Below are 25,745 nucleotides of genomic sequence, written 5' to 3' on the forward strand. Positions count from 1 at the left end.
TGTTTACTTTTTATACAAGGAAATGTAAACTGTGTGTCTGAGATTGCAATTAGTAATTTGGCAGTATGAAAGAAAGATGGGGGTAGGACTGAGTATGATGTGATTATAAAAAGTAATACCATCTAGGAGAAGGTAAAAAGAGTAAGTATCCTATACAAATGAGGTGTGAGAGGAAGAATTGATACAAAGTAAAGAATCAGATGAGGGAGAGGAGCTGGTAGATCTGGAACCCTGCTCTGTTTCTGAATGGGTTAAAGAATAATACATATAAAATTTAGAAAGAAAGAAGGCAAAGAGAATAGGGAGGGGAGAAGAGGATGAGGGAGAGACTTTTAGAGGGAACCCTACTCACATCAGATCTGGTTTAAAGGAACAACAATATATATCCTTAGAAGGGAATAAAAGTCTTCTAAATTTATAAAGAAATAAGAGGGTGAGGGAATAGGATAGGGGAGGGTATAGAAGGGTATCTCCTAGATGAATGGGAATGAGAAAAAGAGGGAATAATATATATTTGGAAGGCTATAAAAGTTTTCTAAATTCAGATAGAAACAAGAGGGTAAGGGAAAGGTTGAGGGGAGAGGATAAGGGATGGATCTTTGCGGGGGCAGGGTAGGTTAAGTAATAGGAGGACAAGATAGTGAATGGTAGAAGGAAGGTAGAGAGAAGTTAGGAGGGATAGGAAATAAAGAGATACACACAAACATAAAATAAAGATCAGGAGTAGAATTTATTAGAAAAAAAAGCAGGGACAGTAATCATGATCTCAGATAAAGTTAAAGCTAAAATAGATTTAGTCAAAAGAGAAAAATAGGAATACTATATTATATATCAGCCATATTAATTTTGTTTTAGATTATTTAAAATAACTAGACAGTATAAGGTTGGAATATTGCTGTGGTATAGGAAATGATGAGTTGGTAGACTTAAAAAATATGGAAAGACTTGGACTTATCAAGGAAGATGTTATCTACCCTCAGAGAAACAGAGAACAAGTATAACACAGTCTTACACATATATACACGAATGTATATATCTATATATGAGTATGATTACAGATATCTAAGTACATTTATATGTATATAAGTGTATGCATGTGTATAGGTATCTATATATGTGTATGCATGTGTGTACATATGTGTGTATATAGAAGTATAAAACATATAAATACAGAAATATATTCATGCTTAATTGTAGCCTTCTGTGAGGGGGGAAGAAACAGGGGCAAAAAGACCAAGTAAAAAGTGCATAGCAGAGAACAAAAGAAAATTTACAAGGAAGCAAAGAAAAGGTGGTCAGCTCTGAACACAATGTGTAGTATTTGTTATATAGGCTTTCTTGAAATAGAAATTTATTGCTGTATATTTTGAGTCCTCTCATGTTCTGCTGTACACATGGAAATGCTTTTTTCTTTTCTTATATTTAAATTTTAGTATTTAAGTTTATAATATGTTTCTTTTTCTTTTCTTATTGTGTATTTAAGTTTTAGTATTTAAAAGTTTAAAATAAATTAATAAAAAAATTTACTGTATGGGATTTCTCTCTGTGAGGGGACAGGGAGAGGGATACTGTAAAAAAACAAAAATTAATAAAAATATGTTTTAAAAGAAAATACAGCATAATTCTCATAATGTGATGCATCTTTTCTTCCTTTTCCATTTTGAGATTGGTTCATTTGTCTCTCTGTAGTGTCTATCTACAAAACATGTACTGAGAGACAAACTCAAAGGTCCATTCCTCCAACTGCAAGGCAGCATTGTCTGCACAATAGGAATTCTTCATCCACTTGGTTTATCTTGTATGAATTGATCTCTTCTGCGTGTATGCGGATATTACTGAGGTAGTCTAGTCTTATTATCCAACAAATCTGGACTCTAACACTTCAGAAGTGGAAATGAATTCCAGAAGTTAATTTTGGGAAGAATTGCAAGACCATACCCAGTACACACAGACATTCACAATGGAGGTGACACAACTTTGAAAGTATTAAGGAACTGGATTTTAAGACCTCTCTAATATGGGTGGCAAGAATTTATGATTTTGAAAAACTATATATTATATACTATATATTATTCAAAAAATATAAACAAGAGGACATAAGAATCTCCTGTCACATATCACTTTCTCATTTCTACAAAACCTTTAAGAGAATGACCTAAGCATATACTGCTGTTATCCTTGAGGAAAATACGAGAACATGAAATCTAATACTGATAAATATGGAATTCTACACCTGCATTTAAAAACCACACCGTGTAAGATGGGGAGGTGTTGTTGGCTAGTAACAACTGACATACAGCACTCTACCCTTTATGTGGTACTTTAACGCATTATCTTAATTTGAGCCTCATACTAACCTTAGTATGGTAGTTACCATGGGTGTTATTATCCCCATTTTGTAGCTAAAGACACTTAGACCTAGAGGCTTACTCACTGCTTTTGTCAGAGGAAGGTTTTAAACTCATGTCTTCCTAATTTCAAGTCAAGTACTCTGTCCACCATGACATATTACTTGTAGTTCATGTGAAAAAATATATGGCGGAGTTTTAGTAGAAAGAAAACTCAATCTGAGTTTATAGTATTATTATATAATATCAATATATATAGTATCAGGCTATATTCATATAAAAGTTTAGTGCTGAGAACAATGAAAGAGATAATATCGTTGTATTCTTCCTTGGTCAGACTACATCTGGATTTTTTAGGGTCCTGTGCAAGACCCTGCTTATACAAAGAAATATAAGAAATAGTCTTTACTTTTAATCAGCTTATAGTCCAGTCAGGTAGACCAGACATGAAAAGTCCCCCTTGTCCTTTTTGCAGCTTTTATATACTGTTGACCACCACTTCCTACTGGGTACTTTAATTTCCCTTGGATTCTAAAATAATATACTCTCTTAATTCTTCCCTACCTTCATCTTTTCCCAAATTAATAACTTTTATTCATAACTTTTGTTCATAGGCTACAAAAAGGCATAAATAAAAGTTATTAATTGGGAAAAAAAGAAAGGGGACAAAAAGCGAACAACCAAAATATTTCTCTGATGTTACCTTCAGAAAGGCAAAAGAAAGTAAGGAGTCCTCTAGCAACCTTATGGTGTACCTACCATGGAGAAACTTTGGAAGAGAATATGGACAACAGTTTCATGGGATGGATATGCATGAATGGGGTGTGATTTGCATTATTGTATGGTACTCTACAAAGTGAGGACAAATCTACTGGAGTATGTGAATATTGTGCATTTGTGCCTTTTAAAAAATATCTGAACCATTTCCCAGCATCCTCTCTCCCTTACTTAGCCCCCTCTTAACAAAGAAAGATTCAAGCAAGACCTGAGTGACAAAACCACTGTGTTCAATAGGCTCTCACAGCCTGACATTACTCCACACCCACCATCTCCTAGGCCCTTTCTTCTCAATTCTTTAACTCCTCCCCATGGTGACCAAGCAGCAACTTCTGATCCATGAAACCATGAACTAGTTAAAACATTTATCAAGTACCTAGTATGTATCATGAATTCATTAGACAAGATAAAAATATAAATCAGACATGGTTCCAACCCTCAAGGAATCAACAATCTAATAAGTGATTAGACACATTTACAGATAAAGATGTACATACGTAGGATAAATAAATGATAAAGTAGAAAGAAGAATGGACTTGGAATCTAAAAACCCAAGGTTAGATCTGGCCTCTGCTATTTACTGGCTGTATAACCTTAGGCAAGTCATTTCCTTTAAAATGTATGATTTAGTTTCTTCATCTTCAAAATGAGGAGGCTAGACTAGATTACTTCTAGGGCTCTTTCTAGTTCTAACATTCTTTGATTCTGTGCTCCTAGTACCAAGTGCTCTCAGAAAATCAGAGATTTTGATTATGGAGGGCATTGAAAGCCAGACTAAAGAGCATGGATTTTTTTAGGTAGATGATGAGGAAACACTGAAGACGTCCAAACAGAGAAGTGATGTAATAGGAAACAATCTATGCAGGGTGATTTAAGAACCCAAAGTCAGGCATGTTGGAGTCTATTCTGCTCAGTTTCCAGAGCCACTATGTGTATAAGTCCTTATTCTTCTATATCCCTTCCAATAAATACCCTCTTCCTCAGAGAGACACTTTAAATGGCATGGTGACTGCAACAGGTTTATATGGCAATCTTATTACAGGTCTCTGCTGCCCAAAGGGCCTAGGACCAGAAGCTGGAGAAATGCTGATAAAGCTCCTCCCTCTCCACTCTCCCCACCCTCCCAGGTGCCACCAAGTCTAGGAAATACTAGGCTTCTGTCTCTAGGGTCAGGGAAATTCATTTGCTGTGGATTGCAGCTGTGACTGGTATTCTGGTGCAGCAGAGACAGAGCCTTGAGAAATCTGCCTAAAGCCTCTAGTGGGCATTTATGAGGGACTCCGATAGGGGTCGGCAGGAAATGAGAGGTCTGGTTAGCTCCATAAAAGATGGTGTGACAATTGCTGCAACAGATACTGGATAGAGTCTCTGGGGAATTGGGCAGGGCGAAGCAGGCCAGGGCAGAAAAAAGTAATAGGGCTCCTTTTCTGTTGCTCTGGGTGCCAGCCAGCACCTGGGCAAGGGAAACAGGAGCAGCAAAGGGGAAGAGGAACCAGGGCTAAAGTACTGGTTTGCACCAGTCTAATTACATAATCTTCCCGGAAAAACCCAGGACCCAGGTCAGCAGGGCTAGTTCTGAAAAACAACTGTCTAACTGTGGCCTGGTGGGTGGGAGTGGGATAAGGAAGATGGAAAATGGCTAGGCAGTAACTCCTGTGGAAAACACCTGGGGGTTTCATTGGACCACGAGTTCAACAGGACAAGGCAGCCCCAAAAAACAAACACAATTGTACACTGTAGTAAAGCTGAAACATGGCAGGGGCTAGCCCAGGAGGGATGACGGCAGTTCCACTGGATGTACAGCCTTGGCCAGACAACATCTGGAGTCTCCTTTCACTTCTGAGTGCCCCATTGTAGGAATGGTATTTATCTGAAGCCTGGTGACCAGGATGGTGCTGGGCCTCCTATGGAGAGGGCGGTGCAAGGGAGCAGGGATGATGAGGGGTCTCCAAGGGGGAAGCATAGTTAGCTTGAAGAAAAGTCTTAGTAGAATACAGAGCAACCTTCAAGTATTTGAAAGACTGTCAACTGAAAGAGGGATTAGTGTTGTTTTTCTTGGCCCCAGCATGCATATCTTAATAAATGTTCCTTGAATGTTGTTGGAGGAATGAGAAACAATGGGTGTAAGCTACTAGAGAAACCGATTTCTGCTCCATATAAGGATAAACTTCCTAACTTTTCAAGCTACTTATAATGAATTGCCTCAATTCAATTCAGTCCAACAGTCATTAACTGTCTCTCAAGTGCCAGGTATGGTCCTTGGTCTGGGGTACTCCCTGTCTGCCAGGAGCCTCCATTCTAGGAAAGAATTCAGAACAGATTCAAAAGAAATATAGTGTAATGGGTGGGGGGAGGGGAGGGAGAGACACTAACAACAGAAGGAGTCAAGAAAGGCCTCCCTCCTGGGGGAGCAAGGTTCACAAGTGCAAAACTGGTGATAACCTGGGGATTATTCTAAAGGAGATACCCTTCTGGGGAAAGGTTGGACTAGACAATTTTCAAGATCCTTTCCAATGCAGGAGATTTTATGAAGAATGCCACAAAGTCTTTCCAGAGGGCAACAAACTCCATTTCTTAAAACGGAATTGGGCTTGAATTTTGCTGAGAATGAGATCCCAGGTTGATGTCTCTGCCACTGTTCATTGCCAAATGCCACAGCTGAATCACATTAGTGGTGATAAAGCACAGCTGGTCCCCACCCCGCTGACTTCCTTTCCTTTTCTTCTCTCTCTTTTTTCCGTTCTCCTCTGCCTGTGACTTATGCCAATGGTCCCCACGAGCAGTCTTTAATAATAGCCCATATTTCCATAGCAGCTTCAAGCTTACCAAATGGGGTGAAATAGGTAGTGTAGGTCTTGTAAATATTAGGTCTACCAGGAAAAGAACTGAGGCTTAGAGGGAAAGTGACTTGTGCTCAGGGCCACCCAATAGCATACATAGTCAAGTTTTTACTTCCTCTAGGTTCCTAGATTCTCAGCTCAGCAGGCTCTGCACTAAGCTCTTCTTTACCCTTAGCTCCTCAGGTGGCATTAAGGTCTAAGAAGGTTGCTGGCCACTCTGCTAAGCGATCCTTTACAAGTCAAGCATTTCAGAAGTGGAAGAACCACAGATGTTTAGTCAAACCCTGTATCTGAACAGGAATTCTCTTTACTACTTTAATAAAACTCACCTTTATAAAATACTTTAGGCTTTACAAAGCACTTTTCTCATAAACAAGCCTGAAAGGCAGGTAGTATAAAATAATATAGAAGAAAGGACCTGTATATCTGGGGGGTGAGGGGTGGGAGAATGTAGAGGTTTTTCCTCTACAATTCCTGGCTCCATTAACATAGCTTCTCTTTTTCTCTTGCCATGACAAATGTTTCCTAACCTTCTATATTATTCTACTCTTGAGAGTTTAGAAGACTTGAGTTCAAATCCCATTTCTGCTGTCAACTAGCTTTGTGACTGGGAAGCTCTTTTATGGGCTTCTACATTATATCAGCTGGAAAGGCCGGAGAAGATTTCTAAGTTTCCAACAAAACCTTATGATCTCAATTATTATTTGCTCTGTTTTTTTACAGATGAGGCAATTACGACTCTGAGTCTCGTGACTTATGCAAGGTCACAGGGTTGGTGCTTGTCCAAATCAGGGTCTGACTCCAGGCTTCCATATGACTCTTTTTTTTTTTTTTATTACTACCCCATGGCAAATCACTTGACACAGTCCCTCCTTTCCTTTTCCTCCCCACCAGTGACCCAAGCACTTTGTAATTTACAGATGACTACTTCAAGGACTACAGCAACCACCAGGAGTAGGGAAAAGCCTACTTCTATGAGAAAGCACCAAAGGGATGAAATCAGATTTCAAGCAAAAAAAAATACAACTGAAGCAATGGTATCCCCACATCTTTTCTTCTTTAGGCTAAACACCTTCAGCTTCTTCCACAGATTCTTATGTCTTGGGAAGGAGCTAGGTCAAGGGCTCCTGCTTGCCTGTTCCCATCTCAGTTTGCTCCCCTAAGTCTTTCCTCTTTTTTGTGTTTCTTCTTAGGTTCCTCTCAACTTTTCAATAAACTCCACTGACTCCCTACTGCCCATAGGAAAAAAATTTAAAATCCTTTGATTAGCTTTGAAAAGGCTCTACAATCTGGCTCCAGCCTATCCCTTTAAATGTATTATATTTTAGTCCCTTTCCCATACCCCACGGTTCAGTCAAACTAGTTTTCTTGTTTGTGACAGTCCATTTGCATTTCCATCTCCATGTCTTTGAACTGGCTATCTATGGTGCCTAGGCTGGGTAGCTAAGTGGCTCAGTTGATAAAGCACTGGGCTTCATGAGTTCAAATGTGGCCTCAGACATCTACTAGCTATGTGATCCTGGGCAAGTCACTTAATCCTATTTGCCTCAGTTTCCTCATCTATAAAATGGGCTGGAGGAGGAAATAACAAATCACGTCAGTGTATTTGCCAGGAAAACCCCAAAAATGGGGTCAGGAAGAGTTGGATACAACAGAACAACAGATGCCTAGCTATTTTCCCTCACCTCTTGACTCTTAGAATCCCTTGTTTCCTTCAACTCTGCTTAAGCAACCTCTACATAAAGTCTTTCCTCAGCCCCCTAGCTGTCAGTCCCCATTCTCACAAAAAATATGCAATTGCCACACAGAACCTTATATTTATTTTGTAGGCAGAGGCCTAAAAACCACTTGTCAGGGATGTCTTAGAAAGGATTCGTGTTTTAGGTAGGGGTTGGAATAGATGATCTTTGAGGCTCCAATCAGCTCTGAGGTTTTGGGAGCCTGTGAAATTTCAATCTATGATTTCTCTTTTCCTTATGTCTACCTCTAGATTTCAGAGATCCTGTGAGAGTCCCAAGTTAGCCTCTCCAATTCTTTCCTAGCTATTTCTCTTAGTCACATTTATTGAAACTGTTTTCACAGGCAAGTTCCTTGAGACAGTAACTCTTCAGTGTTTGTTTTTCTGTCCTAGCATCTAGCTTGACACACAGTAGACACTTGTAATAAATACTTGTAAGTTGACTGGCATGGACTTCCATGTTCTCTGTGTATGTTTTGTGCCTTCTATTCCCAATGTGAAATTCTCTTGAAATGACCTTTCTGAGTCTTAATACCCAGTAGAGAAGGGCAAAAGAGAAAGCTGCTGTGGTTCTCAATTAAGAGAGAGCACAGCTATTCCCTTTGGGTCACACAATAAGACAATACTGAAGAACCCTTAGAATTCAGGCACTAGACACTTCTCTATGAACGGATGGGACAATGAAGGATGAAGAGAAAAGCTTTCCAAGGTCCCATGGAAAGTCAGCATTAGAGTCAGAGATGACAAAGAATTTCCACTTGAAGTGAGGTGGCAGGGATGCCTATGGGAGGAGTTCAGGAACATCCCAAAATGTGGAGCCAAGGGACAGAGGGGTCAAATATCAAAGGTTCAGAGCTACATGGAACCTTGGAGATCATCTAGTCTAATTCCCACATGTTACAGATGAAGGAGGTTGTGACTTGGCCAAAATTAGACAAACAATATATGTCAGATTCAGGATTCAAGCCCAGGATCTCTAACTCCAAATACACTTTCTATCATACCACCCTGCCTATGAGGATAGGCAGAGTAGGGAGCTGGGGGAGAGCCTGCCATGGCCAGTATGTCAATTGCTCACTTAGCACCTTGGTCTGCCTACACTGGAAATGTCCCAAAGTTGGAGCAGCAGCTGGACCTATATATCTGGGGGGTGAGGGGTGGGAGAATGGAGAGGTTTTTCCTCTGCAGTTCCTGGCTCCATTAACATAGCTTCTCTTTTTCTCTTGCCATGATGAATATTTCCTAACCTGCACAAGGCGTGGGTTCAACACCCACTCCATCTGAGTCAGGTTAAATAGACTCTTAGAAGCCTGGATATGGGGATTTCAAGTAGGGATCTTTGGTGGGGGCTGGGGGAGGAGGGAAACTGAGCAGAAAGAATAGCCACAGCGCAGAGAGAGACCCCAGAGGGACTTCAGGCAGTTAGATTAGGAGGAGTCATCAATCTGGTAGACAGTGAATGGCAAAAGGCAATTAGGCTACCCAGGGTTGCAGTGGCCTAGTGAGGTATATGGTATGGCAAAGGAAGACCTGGCGTGCAGGACATCTGGAAGACTGCAGAGGTAGGAAGCTAGAAGATGGAACAGATATTTTAAGTCCAGCATGAGGGAGAGGGTAGGTCAACAGAGAAAACAATTTATAGAATATTCAGTTATGGAATGGTTGTCTGTATGTGGTGAGTACAAATGATTTAAGGTAGGGAAATAAGGATGAAAAGAGAAATGTTACATACATATACATGTGCACATGCACATGTATATATATATATGTGCACACCCATATACACATGTAGAGGCCAATGCGGTCTTGGTACTCTTGCTTCTCCATCCATCTGTCAAGTCTAACAGGACAGAAGGCTGGCCTGTTCTGACATGACTGAATGATACTAGAACCAAATGCCTCAAGATGGGGCAAGTTTCTACAGAAAGGTAACTTGAAAAATGACACGGTGTCAAACTTCAGCAGTGCTCTTTTCTTTCTTCTCAATGCAAATGCCTGCCTGTCCATCCCATCCCATCTCTCTCTCTCCTTCACACACACACACACACACACACACACACACACACACACACACACACACACACACACACACACCCATACCCACCCACTCATGGACACATTTTCCCATTTTCTCTCAGACAGACTCATACACTGTCTCTCCTGTGTGCACATGCCTGTGCGTGCGCATGCGCACACAGTCACATTCTGCCAGACACAGACACAGGCACTTTTCTACATTGCCTGTCTTTAGAGAGGTTCCTGTACATTAAACACCACTTCCTACAGCACCCCCCACCCCCAACCAACCTTGCCCCTAAGATCACTCCAAAGGTCAAAGTTGCCCAGCTTTAGTCCCTGCTGCTTCTTCCTGTGACTGGGTGCCCCCTTGCTAGGACTGGCTTCTTAAAAGGAAAAAGGCACCAAGGAAAAAGGCATCTTTCCAACAGAGGAAAGATCCGGGCCCCAACCAGATTGTCCTACCGTGGGATGCAGGTTTGTGGCTGCAGCCTCCTGGCCTGTGAGACCATCCCATTTATCTCTCTTTGTTCCACTCCCTCTCTCGCCTCCTGCACAAGGCTGCAATCACACACATACTCTGGGTCGGGAAAAAAAAAGGACAGCCTAATTTCTTGATGATTATGTTGTTACCTAGCAACGGCCTATCAGGAGCTAGGCTTTTTGCCTGCAGTATTTCATGCAAATAGTTTGGAGAAATTGCAGGGTAACCCAGGCTGCCTAGGCTGCTCTTCTCAAGGGACACATTACTGAATAAAGCAAACCCAAAAGGAGACTACCCAAACCATGCACATGCTTTGCATAGCTGGCTGTCTGAGGACTTTCACTGCCTCCTGCCCCCTCTGTGTGTGCAGGGGAAGCGGCTAAGCCTTCCCTGCTGGCTGGCCACTCAGAGAAGCTCCAAAGTTCAGAGGAGCTTTTCTCCCTTTGCTCTAGCTGCCCATGCAGACAAATCTGGGCTATTGTAACCTTTGCTCTACTTTTCCAGAAGAGCACCAAAGTCACTCTTCCAGCAGTAAGTCAATAGAGAACACCAGGAGATATTTCCAATTCCTTTTCCTTCTTCCCTCCCATCTATCACTTTCTCAGGGCTCCCAGCTGGTTAAGAGTTGCCCTCTGTTTAGTCAGCTATATAGGCACTTCTGCCTCTGCTACTAGACCCCTGGCAGTAAAACCCTGGTTTTACAACTATACTAGGCCTGTTGCCTCTTGGAAAAGGCCGAGCTAAAGACAATGGCTAGGACTTGGAAGAGCTGATGAAAGATGGAAACAGCGGATGTAGGGAAGACTGTGGGAAGACAAGCACACTAATACACTGTTGGTGGAGCTGTGAATTGATCTAACCTTTCTGGAAAACCATCTGGAAGCATTCAGTGGAAAAGTCACCAAAACATTAAACCCTTTGAGCCAGAGAACTCATTGCTGAGCATATGCCTCAATAGGACATTAAAGACAGAAAGAGTTCAAAATATACTAAAATGTTTAAAGCAGCACTCTTTGTGGCCTCAAAGAACTGGAAATAAAGTAAATGTTCACATGTGACCTGGAACAGTCACTTAACCTTTAGCTGAGCTTTAGTTCCATAAGTGTAAGATAAGGGGACTGGCCTAGAAAGTATCTCAGGTCCCTCCTGGCTCTAACTCAATGCTCCCATCATCCTGGAATCCTATGACTGAGGAATGGCTAAACAAACACTGGAAAATGAAGACAACTGAATTCTAATGTACTTGAAGAAATGGCAAATACATGAAATTCAGAAAAGCACAGGAAGGCTTGTGTGAACTAACACAAAGTAAAGCAAGCAGAACCTGGAGAACGATATTTATAACTACTACAATGATATAAATATAAAATTATATAAAAGTAAGCCAACCCCTCTATAATTATAATGATCAATCCTGAAGCCAGAGAAGAGGAAATGGGCCATCCTCTTTTCCCTGGAGAGGTGTGAGACTATGGAATGATGCCTATCCTGTCAAATGCAATCAATTAATCAGATGGTTATGTGTTAACTATTTTTTTCCTTTGTGAAGCCTGGAAGGGGGCAGATGAGGAGGGTGAGTGTGAGGGTGAGAGGTATATCTGGAAATGGCCATGATGTAAAAAAAAAGAGGTATAAATAAAATTTTAGAATAAAGACAACGGGTAAGGAAGCCTGAAAGACATCTAGGTGGTGCAGTGGACAGAGTGGTGGGCCTGGAGTTTGGAAGACCTGAGTTCAAATCCAGCCTCAGATTCTTACTAGCTACGTGACTCTGGGAAAGTCACTTAATCTTTCTCAGCTTCTACAAAATGAAGGTGATAATAGTACTTACCTCTCAGAGTTGTTGGGAGAATCAAATGAGATAATATGTGCAAAGTGCTTAGCACAGTGCCTGGCACATAAATTTTGCTACATAGATGCTTATCCCCTCCCCCCAACCCCACTCCCCATCCTTGAAAATCTTTCCCACTAATCTGGACCAAGCAGGAATAAGGCTCTTCTTTCATCACTTCCCCTTCACTACTCAACCCCTTTTTGTCTGGCTTCTCCCGAAGCTACTTTCCCTAAGGTGACCAATGAATGAGCCTACAACTGCTGGGAAGTGCTGAATAGGTCCAATCCAGAAAAGGGCTGGTAACCTGGGGACAGGCATGGAGGTCAGCATCCAGATAGGAGGGTTAAAGTAGGCTGGGAAAAAGGGAAGACCCCAGTGGGATGTGGGCTGTAGGCAGGCTAGAGTGGGCTTTACTCTGGCTACCAACACTCTGGGATCTGGGCAGTGCTCAGTCTGGGATATGCTTCCCTTTGTAAACATGGGTATTCTGTCAAGGCTCTGTTCTTGGTCTTCTTTTCTCTCTCAACATGTCAAAAACTGAACTTAGAAGGTTTCTCCTGCAAAAAAAAAAAAAGATGCCCCTTCTTCTAACTTTCCTCTTGCCTTTGATGACCCTACCATTCTTTCTCCTAGTCATTGAGGCTTGAAGCTTTACAATCATTCTTAATTCTTTACTCTCCCTTCTCCCTCCCCCACATTTAGTCAGCTGCCAAGTGCTATTCATTCTACATCTCTACCATCCTTTGGTTCTATCCTCTCTTTTCTATTCACATGGCCACCACCCTAATCTCTCCCTCCATCACATCTCAGAAACTCCCAGGAGTTCCCTTTTGCCAATATGAACAGTGAGTTTGCCAGTTAAGGCCAAGCCACTTGATTTCCATGAGTGTCATAATACTGTCTCCCACCTCCATACGGGAGTACAGTCTGTCCCCAAACCGGGAATTCTCTCCTTCCTCCACTCTACCCATTGAAATACTTCTCTTTCTTCAAGACCTCAGGTGCTGCCTCCTCCAGGAAGCCTTCCCGGGCCTTCTGGGCCAAAAGCATTTTTTTCTCCTCAGATTTGCCCAGGACACTTTGGATCTTTAGTTTGCGCCTCCCCCCTGCCCATATTCTACCTTGTATGATATTATTTATATTCATGTCCTATTTCCAGAGTATGTAGTAAAACCCTGGAAGGACAGAAACCTTGTCCTTTTCCATGTGATACAAACCACCAGAATCTGGCATAGTACCTTGCATACAGTAGGTGTTAATATGTGTACTGAAGTAAATCTCACTCAAAGAGGCAGCATGATCTGATGGTTAGAGTGCTAGACTTGGATTCAGGATTACTTAAATCCAAATTCTGCCTATCCTTATTCATTTTGTGACCTGAACAAGTCACTTAACCACTCTGCCATTCTGCTCTTGCTCATGGGGATTCAAGTCAGAGCATGGGAATGGATTCACACAACCCTTCACCACACTGAATAAGAAAACACTTATTCAACATTCAGTACAAGAGATCTGTGGCCTCGACAACAGGAAAGCTTCCTCCAATGAAGCAGAGAGGAGGCATCTGTGCCTGCGCCTCTTACCAGCTCCCCACCCCCTCAGAGGTCTACTCAACCTGCAATGGGTCTTCTTCACTTTCTCTTGACACTAAGAGGTCACACATGGAACATATATGCCATCCAGCAGTTATCCTTCCTTCTCAACATATGATCAGCTCACCTTCTTTTTCAGTAATTAAGTTTATGTTTTTCTTCACTCCATCCTTCTTCATAGTTCCTTATTTGTGGTGTACTGCAGTTTTCTCACAGCTGTTAGAGGCTGCTGGTGACACAGTGGATAGAGTGCTGGGCCTGGAGTCAGGAAGACCTCTGAGTTCAAATCCAGCCTCTGACACTTACTAGCTGTGGGAAAATCACTTTAATTTTTGTTTGTCTCAATTTACTCAACTATGGGAAATAATATTCTGAAAAGGGGGATGGGATTGTTGTAAAGATAAAATGAAATAATATTTGAAAAGTGCTCAGCACAGGGCCTGACACATAGTAGGTGCAGTATAAATGCTTATCCCTTACTATCTTCCTGTTTAATACCATTGACTAATATCACCATGTCTATGCTTCTCTTCCCTTTCCCCAAAGAGTAGATGTACATGTTCAAGCAGCTGTAATTAGGGAATGACCAGGCAGGCCCATTTGTTTGAATCACAGCATCATAGTTACCAATCTGTCCTCTCCCAAGAAAACAGAGTTGGAGAATCCTACTCACATCAGAAGACTGGGTGACAAAATCTTACTTACCCCTGGACTCTAAAGAAAGGGATGGTCTATGGTGCCAGATAACTCCAAGGTCTTCACATCAGTACAAATGAACCAACCAAGGTTCAGGTGCGAAGGCAACTGGAACAACTCTTCAAAGGAGGCAAAAAGACAAGAGCAATCTTGGGCTGGAACAGGTTTTCCCATCCAAAAGGGACATTATTTTTTTCACCTAGAGCCTACAAGATGAAGGCCCATTCTGATTAATCTAGGTTGAATGGTGAGGAACTGGTGATTAATGTTTGAGGGATAAGGGTCAAACAAGAAATTGCAGTCTGTTTTACTGTGGAACTGAGTTCCATTATGAAATGTATGTGAACCATTGGATCAAAGCCAGGGCTGGACCAGACATGACAGAGCTAGGATAAACCATATGGACATGCTGTGGCTGACTTCACTCTCAATTTGTACCAAAAGCTAACCAGGACCTCAGTTTCCAAATTTGTCAATTTAGTGACCTCTATCCCATCTAGCTCTAAATCTCTAACATAATCGTCTCCCACTCTGTCACTGCCTTTCATTTGGCTCTTATTTATCCTCTAGCATCTATGAGCTTTACTTCCTCTCAAACAGATCCAATTCAACAAATATTTATTAAGTACCTCCTATTTAGTAAGTGCCTGCTAGGTGCTGCAGTGGATAGAACTCTGAGCCTGGAATCTGAAAGACCATTTAATTAGGTCTTGGGCACAGCTGTGTGGCCCTGAGCAAATCACTCAACTCTGTCTGCCTCAGTTTCTTCATCTGTAAAATGAGCTGCAGAAGGAAGTAGCAAACCACTCCAGTATCTTTGCCAAGAAAACCCAAAATGGGATCAAAAAGGGTCAGAAATGACTGAAAACAACAAAAACACATGCAAGGCATTGTGCTAGATGCTGAGGATTTGTTGTCATTGTTCAGTTGTTTCAGTCATCTCTGACTATTTGAGACCCCATCTGGGAGCTTTCTTGGCAAAGATACTGGAGTGGTTTGCCATTTCCTTCTCCAGCTCATTTCACAGATAAGGCAAACAGGGTGAAGTGACTTGCTCAGGGTCACACAAGGTTAGTGTTTGAGGCTGGATTTGAATTAATGAGTCTTTTTGATTCCAAAGCCAGTGCTCTATCCACTATGCCACCTAGCTGTCCCACAAAGGCAAAATGAAAAACAGTCTCTGTCCTTAAGAAGCTTACACTATGCTGAGGGGATACACATAAACTGATAAATATACTTGTCATAATTTGAAGAAGAAGGAGAAAATACTAAATTAGGAAAAACTATCAGTAGGTGGTGGTACCTGAGCAGAACCTTTCAGATTCTGCAGCTGCCCTTGGTCTGTTTCCCCACACAAGCCCATGATGTACTAGTGATGTTGCAATTGGATGAAGAGACCAGGCATTTAGACAGGAGAAAGCTAGACATGATTCCTTAAGTGCCCTGAATGGCGCTTGGAATCAATGGAGTATGGAATGGAGGATAGGGAAAAGGCAAGAAGAAATGTTACAGCCATTTGCAGTCTGGAGATTCTCTAGTCCCTGAGCAGCCCCATTTATTCTGCATAATTGCTTCATTTCCACTGGCAGTGCATCTCAAAATGAATTTCATTACTGGTGCCTGGGATATCATATTGATTACTAGGCTTCATTGATTCCTATCTGGCTAATTAGCATATAAATTAGCCATTTGGGGAAAGCATTAGGCAAAATTGAATTTTCTTTTTAATCCTCTTTCAGAAGGTAAATGAAAATAGATGTGACCTATTAGGACCAATGCCCTTCCTATACCTCAATCCAGCCACTCTCTTTATCTGGGCAGCCCTCTGTATAAGGAGAAGGGGCTCAGGTTCATAAAGGAATCCTTATGCGCATAACTGGAGCTCTCTCAGAGGGTTATCAAGAGAATCTGGAGGGCAGGGAAGAAGGTCTCTAGGCTGAGAGTGTATTTCCTTCAGAGAAGTTCCCCAGAGCTCCAAAGGCACTTATCTGTCAGGCATCCTGACAGTGATCTTGATAAGCTGCTCACTTCAAAGGCAGGGGCCCTTCTTTTGTTCGCTTTTACATCACACAGCAGAAGAAACCAAGCAAAGGTTTCCAGAAACCTGGGTCTGTGCTTTCTCTGGAGGGAGAAGTCAGCTTTGAGCTATCCCCCTCTACCTGTTCTCCATTTCCCAGGTTGCTGGTCTCTGAAACAGGCTTATTAAGCAAACCATCCTCTGGAGACCTGCAGGTTTTTTTGCTTCATTTTTGTGGGCAGCATTTAGTAACCAATTACCTTCAATCAGAATAACAGAATCATATCACTCCAGATGACCATCTGGTACAATTCTCTCATTGTACATATGGGGAAACTGAGGCTCAGGAAGATCAAGGAACTTGCCCATGGTCACAGAGCTGGATTTAAACCAGGCCTTCCTGAGTCTAAGTCCAGTAGGTTCTTCAGTATACCACACCACCTCTATTTAGAGCCCTAATCTAGTGAGCATCAATAAGAATCGTGAGGGTCATCATTATGATTACATTATCATCATCACTGTCACTGTTTGCAAATTAAAAGCTCCGAAGAGCCACATAATTGTAGCTGGACACATTCCTGGAAGCTTAGAGTCACCAGCGGGATGATGAGCCAAGGATGGTTGGTGGCGGGTAGTCCATGAAAAATCCAATTGCCACCTTTTGCCAGCTTGATGCCCACACAAGAAGGCAGCTCTCTGCATGTCCTGCTGGAGATGCCAGTGCCAGGTTCCCGAGAACTAGGGGGAGGCAGTTCAGCCTCAGTGTGACTGCTCTTGTTTTCTGAATTGTAACCTGACTCAGATGGGAGATTTATGTTCTGGGGAATTCTGCCATACGACTGCTTTGCATTTCTACAGTGGCCTTCCCCTGCCAGACAGCCAGTATTAATTGAGCAGCCACCATATGCTGAGGGCTTTTGGAAATAATAAAAGAAAAGATACAGCCCTTTCCCTACCCCCACCATATTCCCGTTCCTCTGCAAGAAGCTCAGTGTTTTTGGGAAAACACAGCTCAAATATCTGAAAAAGATTTCAGAACTTATGAAATAACAAACAAAGGAGCACAAGGAAGATAGTAGTGAAAAGCACTCAGACTGTGAGGTCAAGAGAGCTAAGTCTCAATCCTTATACCATCACTTACCAGCTATGTTACCTTGGGCAAATCACTTGATGTCTCTAAGTCTAAAGCATCCTCATTTGTAAAATGGGGATATTACTGAGACTATCTACTCTCACAGCTATTTGCTGACTTAAAAGTGCTCTACAAAGTGAGCTATCGTTGTCATCATTAGCCCCTGCACGGCTTCAAATTTGTATTGGTGGATGAAAGCATAGATGGAATGTTTATTAAATCTACAGATAATATAAAGTTGGAAGGGACAGCTAACTTGTTGGATGACAGAGGGAAGATCCAGAAAAATCTAATTAGGATTTTGAATCCAACAAGGATGAAAATTAGCAGAAATAAATGTGGAGTCTTATACGGGTTCAACAAATCAATAACACTAGTGGAGAATAGAGGAGAAATCATTAGACAGCTCAAATGAAAAAGGACAGGGGTTTGTAGACCATAGAAAATAGTGTATGACATGCAAAAAAAAAAAAAAAAGCTAACCTGACCTTTGCTTCATCAAGAGAGTTATAGCACCTAGAAGATGAAGGACTTTAGCTGCCCTCTGTCCTAGTCAGATCCCACTGAAAAATATTTTGTTCAGTTCTGCATAACACATTTTGAGAAGGTTATTGATAATGTAGTATGTGTCTAGGGGAAAGCCACCAAGATAGTAACTGGACTCTGCCAAGCAAAAATCTGTTGAAGGCTTGGGAAGGACATGATCATCTTCTGAAAATATCAGAATAGTTGGCATAAGGAAATAGGGTTAGACTCATTTTGAGTGTCCTCATGGGGTAATAGGAGAAACAACAAGGTGTCCTTTGGACTGTGTGTCTTCCCCAACACTGGAAATTTTCAAGAGAGAGGCCTCTACTTGGTATTTTAGCCATAGGGTGGAATTTTTTCCAATTCTGAGATTCTGTTATTTAATATATAGTCGTATGCTCCACTTTACACAAAAGTTCTGGGCCTGAAAAGCTATAATTAAATAAAATTTTAATAAAATCAAATAAATAGATATGTATCCCCATCCTTCCTGCAAAGAATATTTTGCAGTCCTAAATCTATGATCCTCCACATGATTTTCCTTCTTTTTGCCCAAGAGAATTTTCACTAATTGTGTACATACTATTTGCTTTATTTTGTCTCTTGTGGAGCTACTATGGATTTCTGAGAAACAGAACTATCTGATTTGAAAAAGATCACAACATTAAGACTTTAAGAATTAGAAGGCTATTCAATGATCACAGTTAGGCTCCACCAATCCAAGTAATCTCAGGGTCTAAATATTTAGTGCTACACCAATTAAACTACCAATCAGATACTTTATGGAACTAGACAAAAAAAGTAACAAAACCCATTTGGAGGAATCTCAAGGACAATAACTGAAAAAAAAAAACCAGAAATAAAAGGGGAATAGTACTAGTACAGTTCAAACACTAGTACATTAGATAGAATGTAAGCTCCTTGAGGGCAGGGACTGTTTGTTACATGGTACAATTTTTCCTCTATAGCTCCATCACTTAGCATAGTATCTGGAGCATAATAAGCACTTAATAAATGCTCTATGATCAGTTATTAAGCAGTAAACATCAAAATTGGTGACTTTGGTTAAAAATATTAAAGTATATCAGTGGAACTAATAGGTAAATAAAAATCAGAAATAAGCAAACTCCATCTAGTATTCAACAAGCCCATGAATATAACTGTCTGGGGGAAGTGATCCTTAACAAAAAGAACTGGTAGGAAAAATGAAGTGTAGTTTATACAATTAGTCAAATCTTACCTCACGGTTCACAATAAGTTTCAAATGGATACAAAAGGTTCTTATTTTTTTTAATGGAGGGAAATGTGAGGCTATCTCTCTTGCAGTTGTAGAAAGGCTTTCTCTAGTACCAAACCAGGCTTCCAAAATCACTCTGGACACTGCCAAACTACACCACCTGCCCTCTGGTGGTCCTCCCATATCTCTTCCACCAGATCCTGGACTCTGACCCTGGGAACCCAGGCTCTGATGGGTCACTTTTCCCTTTCTCTTGCTTGGAACCAGGTTTCCTTACTGCTTCCTAGTCATTTCCAAACTCTGCTAGTCTACTTGGAGTCCCTTGACCCATAAGAATGTAAGCTCCTTGAGAGAAGGGACTGTCTTGCTTGTGTTTGTATAGTTAGTGATTAGTGCAGTGCCTGGCACATAGTGAGCACTTAATAAACACTTTTTCATTCATTCATTTGTAACAGGGGGTAAAGAGCATGGTCCATAGGAGCCCAGTTCTTGCAGTATACACAGTGTACTCTGCCAGCTGTATATGCATATGGATACAGCCTTCCTGAGCCTACATCTGGCTGAGTAATGGAGAAGAGCAGTCTCCAGTTCAGAGTACATGCAGGTATTCTCTGACTATTTTCTGTCTCCTTTGTGGCAAAGCTTTTTTTTTTAATTAGGTACTGAAGAAAGGAGAAATCTCTGTCTCTTCCTGGCAGCTTTTTTAGTGAAGAGGAAGAAGCACTGTGCATGATCAGGTGGGGAGAAAGGTAGTGCCCTAGTGGCAGCAGCAGGCACTCCTGTGTCTCCACCTGGCCACTGACCTTTGTCTAAGAATGCAAGAGGCCTATGGTTCTTCTGTTCCTGTGGCATCTTTTTTTTCTTGCTCTTAGGTGAATGAATATTAGAGATGACATACCAGGTTGCAAGCTTCTGAACTTCCAAAAGTTTGAAGAATCACCAAAGGTTCTTCAATGTTAGCTCATGGCAGAGACTGCCATAGCCACTACAGCTAACCTAAGTGAGGGAGCAGGACAATACAGAGGAGTGATCTATGGGATCCAACTCAGCAGTGAATCAATTCAGCAGCTAAGATGCTATGTCCTGCAAGCAAGGGACCAATTCACCTATCTGCCGTGCCATACAGAAGTGAATCTGGTAAGCTGAATATTTAGTAGTAATCACTTTAAATTGGAACCCAATGTCCTCAAGGTATAAGGTATCCTCAGGTATATAAGGTATAAAGGGAAAAGTATGCTCCTGCTAGGGGAATATATTTTTTGTATTCTGGATTTTGATATATTTTTCAGTAAATATCCTTTTGTTAAAATTAACTGATGTTAACTGACACTGAGGAAGAAAACAAATGGTCAAATTGATAACAGTGAATTATCACTAATGGCAATAGATACTGGAGGGTATATCAAAATAGGGACTAATAAGTGACAGCATTAGAAAATCACTCCCAATCTCTCAGAATTACTCCTAGAGCTATGAGAGACAGAGGTAGCCTTGCTCAAAGGGACCTAACCGCTAGTAGTTAGGGTTGGGAGAGTGAGCCTAAGATTTGTATGTGTAGCACATCTATGAAACCAATGATAAAATGAAACTGAAGACTACTTATTAGAACCAATCTTGAATCTTGAGATTAACCACATGCAGGCCTGTCCTTTTGCTGGAAAAATAAAGAAATTGGGAGGCGGAGCCAAGATGGCGGAGTGAAAGCAACGACTCACCTAAGCTCCTGGTCAAACTCCTCTGGATATCTCTGAAAGGAGAATCTGACCAGACTTTGGAGGTGTGGAATCCAGTGGGTGACAGACTTTGACAGATTCGGAGCCCAGGTTGGACTGGAAGGTCCACGGGAAGGATCTGTTCCACGGGGGTAAGCCCCCAGCGCACAGCGCAGCGTGGTCAGCGCAGCAGGGTGGAAGGGACCTGAGAAGCCCGAGAGTGGCGGGTGAAACCAGCGGAGCAGGAGACAAGCCAAACCGAGCCGGTGACAGCCGCTGAGCGCCAGATATCAGCGCAGCAGCCCTTGAAACCTTCAGCCTGAAGACTAAACTTCGGTAAGTCACCTACTTGAACTTCCGGGAGCTAGGATGGTGGAGTGATCAGTAAATGCTCTCTCCTCCCCCCTGATGACCGTGAAAGAACCATAAAACTCTTCCCCAGATAAATCCTGGATCAGCGGGAACAGCAGAAGGGGGCAAATAGTCTCATAACACCAGAGGCTAGAAAAATAGCAAAAGGGGATTCTTCCTACTGTGGCAGAGGCGATCTGGAAGGACAGACGACCCAGGGCAGAGAAAATTCGCACTGAGACCCAGGCAAGCCTCAGAGCCGGGAGAAAAGCCCCAGGAGGGGCGGGAACACACATTAGCTTCTAGGCGTGCCCCAGCCCTTCAGGGGAAAAGGGAAGACAAAAGGGAAGCTGGGATCACCATCCCCTGATCTTGCCTTTGCCTCAGGTCAGCTGAGGAGATCTCCTGAGACCAGACCACCCCTCCCACACACCTAACAAGCTAACCCCAGGGTTGATCGGGGAAACAAAAAACAAAAGCCTGCTTTTAGCCCAGACACACATCAGCTCAACTTAAAGATCTGTACCTTCTGACTGAAAGAACCAGAAGCTACAACACTCAGCCAACATCATGAATCGGAAAAAGCAGACGAAAAGTGAAAAAACCATAGAATCTTTCTATGGGGATAAGGACCAAAACACAAACACCAAAGAGGTCAGAGCGGAGACTGTACTTCCATCTGAAACCTCAGATGGGACTATGAATTTCTCGCAAGCACAACTAGATTACCTGGAACATCTGAAGAAGGATATAAAAGAAAAACTGGCCAATGATTTTAAAATTATAAAAAAAGAATTCACTGATGAGAACATCACTCTGAAAAAGAAAATTGAACAAATGGAAAAGGAAGTTCAAAAATTAACTGGAGAGAATAATTCCCTAAAAGGAAGAGTTAATCAAACGGAAAAGGAAACCCAAAACCTAATTGGGAAAATTGATCAGATGGAAAAGGAAACCCAAAACCTAACTGGGAAAATTGGTCGAATGGAAAAAGAAGTACAAAAACTAAATGGAGAAAATAGCTCCTTAAAGGGAAAAATTAGTCAGATGGAAAAGGAGATGCAAAAGCTAACTGAAGAAAACAATATGATGAAGATTAGAATTGGGCAAGTAGAAACTAATGACTCAATGAGGCAACAAGAATCAGTCAAACAAAATCTAAAGAATGAAAAGATAGAAGAAAATGTAAAATATTTAATTGGAAAAACAACTGACCTGGAAAATAGATCCAGGAGAGAAAATTTAAGAATTATTGGCCTGCCAAAAACCCATGATGAAGAAAAGAGTCTGGACAATATCTTCCAGGAAATCATCAAGGAAAACTGCCCAGAAGTACTAGACTCAGAGGGCAAAATAGTCATCGAAAGAATCCACCGTTCCCCTCCCGAAAGGGATCCCAAACTCAAAACCCCAAGAAATATCGTTGCCAAATTCCAGAGCTATCAAGTGAAGGAGAAAATACTACAAGCAGCCAGAAAGAAACAATTCAAATATCAAGGACACACAGTCAGGATCACACAGGACCTTGCAGCTTCTACATTAAAAGATTGAAAGAATTGGAACCCAATATTCCGTAAGGCAAAGGAGTTGGGACTTCAACCAAGGATCAATTACCCAGCAAAGTTCAGCATAACATTTCAGGCAAGGAGAAAGTCATTCAATGAAATAAGGGATTTCCAGAGCTTCCTGACCAAAACACCAGAACTCAATAGACAATTTGATCTTCAAATGCACGTCTCCAGAGAATCATAAAAAGGTAAACAGAGAGGAAAAAACAAAAACAAAAACTTGCTACTTAATTAGGGCAAACTGTTTACCTCCCTATAAGGGAAGATGATACCTGTTAATCTTGAGAACTGTGCAGCTACTATGATAAAAGGGATATATGTAGAGGGAACGGGCATAAAGTAAATGATGTCATGTCAAAAATATGATTTAAGTATGAGAAGGGATTGTAATAGGAGGTGTGAAAAGGGGGAAGCAGAAAATGGCAAATTATATCACAGGAAGAAGTACAAAACTATAGTAGAGGGAAGGAGGGGAGGGAGATGAGCATTGTTTGAGAGGTACTCTCATCTGATTTGTTCAAAGGAGGGAACAATAATCTTAAGTAGATAATCCTAACTAGCTCTATGGGTAGTAGGAGGGGAAGGGGGAAGAAAGGGGAGGGTGGCTAAAAGGGAGGAAAGAAGCAATAAGAGTAAAGGGGAGTAAAAGGGAGGGGGGCTAAAAGAAGGAGGGGAAGGCTGCAGGAGGAGGGGGAGAAAAGTGAATACTATTGAGGAGGGGAAGGGAGACGGGAGAGCTAAAAGCACAAATGGTGGGAAAGAGGTTGGAGGGAAATACACAGATTGTAATCATAACTGTGAATGTGAATGGAATGAACTCTCCCATAAAACGGAGATGGATAGCAGAATGGATTAAAAGCCATAATCCAACAATATGCTGCTTACAAGAAACACATTTGAAACGGGGGGATACACATAGGATAAAGGTCAAAGGATGGAGCAGAATATATTGTGCTTCAGCTCATGTAAGAAAGGCAGGAGTAGCAATCCTAATCTCAGACAAAGCAAAAGCAGAAATAGATCTAATCAAAAGGGATAAGGATGGAAACTATATCCTGCTAAAAGGCACCATAGACAATGAAGCAATATCATTACTAAACATGTATGCTCCAAGTGGTATAGCATCCAGATTCTTAGAGGAGAGGTTGGGGGAGTTGAAGGAAGAAATTGATAGCAAAACTATACTAGTGGGGGACCTCAACCTCCCCCTCTCTGAACTCGATAAATCCAACCTCAAAATAAACAAGAAAGAGGTTAAGGAGGTAAATAAAACTCTGGATAAGGTAGATATGATAGATCTTTGGAGAAAATTAAATGGGAATAGAAAGGAATATACCTTTTTCTCAGCGGTACATGGAACATTTACAAAAATTGACCATGTACTAGGACATAAATACCTCACAATCCAGTGCAGAAAGGTAGAGATAATCAATGCATCCTTTTCAGATCATAATGCATTAAAAATTACATGTAATAAAAGGCCATGGAAAGAGAAACCAAAAATCAATTGGAAACTAAATAATCTAATTCTAAAGAAGGGTTGGGTTAAAGAAGAAATCATAGAAACAATCAACAATTTCATTCAAGAGAATGACAATAGTGAGACAACATACCAAAACTTATGGGATACTGCAAAAGCAGTTATTAGGGGAAGTTTTATATCTTTGAATGCTTACATAAATAAAATAGAGAAAGAGGAGATCAATGACTTAGGCTTGCAGTTGAAAAAGCTAGAAAAAGAACAAATTGAAAATCCCCAAGTAAATACCAAATTAGAAATACTGAAAACCAAAGGAGAGATTAATAAAATTGAAATTAAGAAAACTATTGAACTAATAAATAAAACCAATAGTTGGTTTTATGAAAAAACTAATAAAATTGATAAACCTTTGGTCAATCTGATTAAAAAAAAGAAAGAAGAAAATCAAATTACTAATATTAAAAATGAAAGGGGTGAACTCACCTCCAATGAGGAGGAAATTAAAACAATAATTAGAAACTACTTTGCCCAACTTTATGCCCACAAATTCGATAATCTAAACGAGATGGATGAATATTTTAAAAAATACAAATTGCCCAGATTAACAGAAGAGGAAGTTGAATACTTAAACAACCCCATCTCAGAAAAAGAAATTGAACAAGCCATCAATGAACTCCCTAGAAAAAAATCTCCAGGGCCAGATGGATTCACAAGTGAATTCTATCAAACATTTAAAGAACAGTTAATTCCAATACTACATACACTATTTTTGAAAATTGGGGAAGAAGGAGTCCTCCCAAATTCTTTCTATGATACAAATATGGTTTTGATACCCAAACCAGGAAGAGACAAAACAGAGAAAGAAAATTATAGACCAATTTCCCTAATGAATATAGATGCAAAAATTTTAAATAAGATTTTAGCAAAACGAATACAGCATCTTATTACGAGATTAATACATTATGATCAGGTAGGATTCATACCAGGACTGCAGGGCTGGTTCAATATTAGGAAAACTATTAGCATTATCGATCACATCAACAACAAAGCTAACAAAAACCACATGATTATCTCAATAGAAACAGAAAAAGCTTTTGACAAAATACAACACCCATTCCTACTAAAAACACTGGAGAACGTAGGAATAAAGGGAACTTTCCATAAAATAATAAGCAGTATCTATCTAAAACCTTCAGCAAGCATTATATGTAATGGGGATAAGCTAGATGCATTCCCAATAAGATCAGGGGTGAAACAAGGTTGTCCATTATCACCACTATTATTCAATATGGTACTAGAAATGTTAGCTGTAGCAATTAGACAAGATAAAGATATTCAAGGAATAAGAATAGCCAAAGAAGAAACTAAGTTATCACTCTTTGCAGATGATATGAT

At 41.0% G+C, this 25,745-nt stretch overlaps 1 protein-coding gene across 9 annotated transcripts in view; it reads right to left on the reverse strand.

Annotated features, from left to right (window-relative positions):
- PHC2 (polyhomeotic homolog 2) overlaps window positions 1-25,745 on the reverse strand; it is a 148,477-nt gene that overhangs the window by 82,891 nt on the left and 39,841 nt on the right. For 2 of the 9 annotated variants that reach the window (XM_072609694.1, XM_072609685.1), the window contains exons 2-3: window positions 14,335-14,444; window positions 13,757-13,938 (exon numbers count right to left, since the gene is read on the reverse strand). The exons of 1 other annotated variant lie outside the window; for it this stretch is intronic. The gene's annotated coding sequence lies outside the window, so the exon portion shown is untranslated. Of the gene's footprint in view, window positions 1-10,184; window positions 10,205-13,756; window positions 13,939-14,334; window positions 15,926-20,954; window positions 21,157-25,745 lie in introns of those variants that run through there. 6 more of the 9 variants (XM_072609695.1, XM_072609688.1, XM_072609687.1 and 3 more) reach the window with 5 other exon arrangements.

This window comes from Notamacropus eugenii, chromosome 5, assembly GCF_028372415.1.
Source record: "Notamacropus eugenii isolate mMacEug1 chromosome 5, mMacEug1.pri_v2, whole genome shotgun sequence".
NCBI lineage: Eukaryota > Metazoa > Chordata > Mammalia > Diprotodontia > Macropodidae > Notamacropus > Notamacropus eugenii.